Source organism: Nematolebias whitei, chromosome 4, assembly GCF_014905685.2.
Source record: "Nematolebias whitei isolate Nwh7 chromosome 4, NemWhi1, whole genome shotgun sequence".
Classification (NCBI taxonomy): domain Eukaryota; kingdom Metazoa; phylum Chordata; class Actinopteri; order Cyprinodontiformes; family Rivulidae; genus Nematolebias; species Nematolebias whitei.
This window is the reverse complement of record NC_056501.1, coordinates 20,849,207-20,853,171: the sequence shown is the minus strand read 5'-3', so window position 1 is coordinate 20,853,171 and position 3,965 is coordinate 20,849,207. Positions and strand designations below refer to the sequence as shown.

Here is a 3,965-nt window from a genome sequence, read left to right as displayed (position 1 = left end):
GAGTTCAAATATCTTGAAGGGGCGTCTGCATGTCTGATGAGCGATGAAGAGACAGACAGTGAAAACGGCCAAACGTGGAAAGTGTATCCACCTGAATGGAGGGCAACAAAGCTCACGGACATTTTGAATAGGTGCCAATGCCAACTTGCCCAGCTGCAACAAAAGTCGAGCAGAATGGTATATCGTAGGGTGGCCAGTGGCGTATGCAGCATGAGGCAGCCTCCAAGAGGCATAGACAAAACGTATTTGAAGTGAAGTTTTTTTTTTGTGTGTGTTAATAAAAATCTTTTAACAAATTCTTTGTTTTCTATGTATATGATATTAATGTGCAGTTAGGTGTAAAACACCTGATTCACTAAACTACTTTATAAACTGTTCATTTAATATAAGTACAATAAAAGGTAATATGTGACCCATCACATCGAAGTGAGGATTAAAAGTGTTTTGAGTAAAATATTTGCAAAAATTGCGTTTTATCAAAATATAACAAATAAATGTTCTATCAGTGTAACATTTGATTGAATTGTCTAAAAAAAAAAAAAGCCTAATTTTTTTTAAAAATTCTTATTAAAATTTTAAACAATTAGGTTTCAGACCAAATAATAGCCTAATGTATTATTGTAACCAACAAGCCAAATTAAGTCATATCTCTGAATCCCCTTCTGATATCAGAATGATCCAGTATCAAAATATAGCTTTGAAAGCCACAAATCTGAAGATGTAATGGGCTCATTTTGACCAAATTTGACTTAATCCTCATTTTGATGTGATGGGTCACATACGATAAACCATAAAGCAAACAAAAGAAGTAAGAAAATTGTAAGATCATTTAAGATGGCAATGATAATCACATGTGGAATCACATTTAGTCTAATGGTATTTATAATTGTAATCATATACTTTAAATATAAAATAGAGCCAACAACTACAGATTGGAACAACTACAGATTGGAACTTCTTCAGATTAGCAAATGACTTCATGGATGAGCTCACTGTGACATCCTATATTGGTTTTTTTGTACAGCAATTCAACAGATTTAGCTATTTTTTATTCTTAGTTTATGTGAGGTTTTCATGTCAACTTTTCATCAATAATGATAAAATATTTAATTTTACTGACTTTACAAACCTCAACAATATAAACATATGGTTGTCCATTTTCTTCTTTTCATTTATTCTGTTAGGTAAACGTCTCTTGAAAGTGTGATGCAGGCTATTTAAATGAAAAAATAAAGTCCATGAAACAACTTAATTTACAGATAAAACACACAAGTAAACCCTTTTGAGTCTTAACTGTAAATTAAATTGTCCACGTCGCCAAACTCCTTACAGGTTGGTGGCGGTAATGCACCGTTTTCCAACAGCCGTTTAACTGAAGAAGAAGAAGACACTTCCGGTATTACATTGGCGGGATAACACAAACGAGGTCCTTCTCGGATAACGCGACGTGTTTGATTCAAAGCCAAGCGGATCTACGATTTTCAGTAAGTTGCTGCTTCACATATTTAGTTCTAATTATTTTTGACCAAGCATGTGGTTAGAGCGTAAAATATGTAGTTTTACCGGTGTGTTACTCGACCTTTTACAACATGGCGTTGTCAGCGTCACGTCAAGTTGAGGCTGTTTGTCCATTTTATTCTGCTCAGTACAACTTTTCACTCATACAGGGGGAATGGGAGACATCTATAACCAGTGGCTGCTGACCACTGTTGGGCAACTCCTCAGTGAGAGGTGTCTATTTGCTTTTCTAAAAGCTGTTTTATGATGTCATTGTCTAAGTGTATTTGCTAATATAATTGTGATCTAGGCTGGAAGTAATCAATGTTGGACAAAAAATGACCACTAAATATGTTTAGAACTACAAATCAACTTAGAATACTTTCCTGGATTTTCCTGCAAAACACCGTTCAAGTTATCAAGTCAATGAACTGTTGGTGTGTGGCATTGTGACTTAACATACTGTTATATAATTTAAATAATATTATAATGCAACGCCACATAACTGAATCTTTGTCTTGTAGCACCCAAGATGCAGCTCCACATCACGCAGCACAGAGTGGGCAGGTAAGAGTACTCATTGACTGAATATTATTATAATTATATAATGAAGAGTATGAGTCTGGTGAAGACCTGCTGTATATGAAAAGTGTCTTGAGATGTTAAATGATTCAACCCTTTAATGAAACTGGCCTGAATTGATCATAAGGCTTTGTAAAAAGGGGAGATTTGTTCTGAGTTATGACAATATATTAATTATATATTAATTGGTTAAGTCAAAATGAGTTTTCCTTATCAAATATACTAAAGCTTTACAGATTATTGTCCTGATGCAGGCTCAATAAATTAATTCCTCTGGACAGATTCTTCTTTGTATCAAAAAGATTTCTTCAGTCTGAGGAGCTGAGACAAACTCAGTCATCGTTCCTCCTTGATAGAGAGGAACGATGACTGAGAGAGGAGTAAAGGAGGCCATCTTTGTGAAAAGAAACCGTCCATCATTAAACAGAGGTGGAGGCCTCCGGGTTCAACTGTCCCCCTCTTACAATGCTGTGATTGCTAGTATCTTACGTTCACATAAAATATTTGATAATGTTCTTATAGAAACAATTCTTGAATAATGTTCACACTGTGTTAATGCTGCATGTTTGTCTCAGGGTACTTCTTGTTCTGCCATTAACTCTAAAATACTTATTGAATAGTTTACATATGTAGGTAAAACTAGATGTTAAATACACCAGAATGCAGGAAATGGCATCTATTTTATTCAAAATTTTCTGGGGGAGGACCCCCAATGGCTACCAAGCCAAGAGCCATTGTTAGCACTGAGGTTAAGCTAAAACTAAACTAGCTAAAAATAAAAAAAAATCCTAGAGGAAACAGAATTAGAATTAGAATGCAAAATATATCTGATTTGCTTTAGTCTCACATTACATCATTGTAGATGTGTGAAACTATAGTTTCTGGCAATGCAGAAGAAGTAAAACTTTTAATTAAATTCTGGGTCCTCGTGTAAAGATGTGTTAAAGCGCCATCTATTGGTAGATATGAGTTACTAAAAATATTCAATATGGGAAGATTAAAAAAAAGGTTTTTGGAACATCCGTAAACTTTTTGTTTGAGAATCTAAGAATTGAGATATGGATGCATTTGCTTTTTGTTATGTATACATTTTAAAAAGTGCTCTTATTGACCTTGTGTTTTCTGTGTTTTCTGTTGAAGCTTTTGAATTCACGGCGGTCTGTTGGTCGCTCCATTTTAAATGATGAAGAATGAGGGGGTGCCAACATGCCTATGAGTACGAGACCGACACGAAGACAAAGACACATGGAAAGTTTATCCACCTGAATGGGAGAGCAGCAAAACTAGGACATTTTAGACAGATGCCAGTACAAACTTGCTGAGCTTCAAACAAAGCCCTGCAGAATGGATGGCTACATTGCAGAGTGCCCAGTGGGAAATGCAGCCTGAGGCAGCCTCCAAGAGGCACCAACAACTATTTTTTTTTACAAATGAAACCGTAGGTTGGATTTTTTTACAAATGAAACCGTAGGGGTTTTTTTTTTGTGTGTGTGTGTTTTAATAAAAAAAAGAAAATCTTTAAGAAAGTCATGGTCAGTGTTTTCATGTCTATGATATGTTTGCATTAGTATGTGTTATGAAGATACAAACCACTGTGTATTTACTAGACTGCTTCATAAACTGTTTATTATACTGATTTTTCATAGTTCTTATTGAAATGGTAATGTGCTTACTGGTCCAGCTTGTGATTTGTACATCATGATGATGGTACATAAACCAAAATTAAAGACTCATTAATTTTGATGTAAAAAACTGGGTGATCTTAAAATGTTAAAGATCTTAGAAGCCAACTATTTGTAGCCTATAGCAGATTTAAATAGTTATATAAAGCACTTCACGTATTACAAATAAAAACTAAATGGAGTGCAAGACAAAAAAACAACTAA

At 34.7% G+C, this 3,965-nt stretch overlaps 1 long non-coding RNA gene across 1 annotated transcript; it reads left to right on the top strand.

The window, feature by feature from the left end:
• Window positions 1–1,386: 1,386 nt before the first annotated feature.
• Window positions 1,387–3,514, top strand: LOC119408472. Its single transcript, XR_005186737.1, has 3 exons — window positions 1,387–1,484; window positions 2,022–2,064; window positions 3,220–3,514. It is a non-coding gene; the product is annotated as an uncharacterized LOC119408472 (long non-coding RNA).
• The last annotated feature ends 451 nt before the right edge of the window (window positions 3,515–3,965 follow it).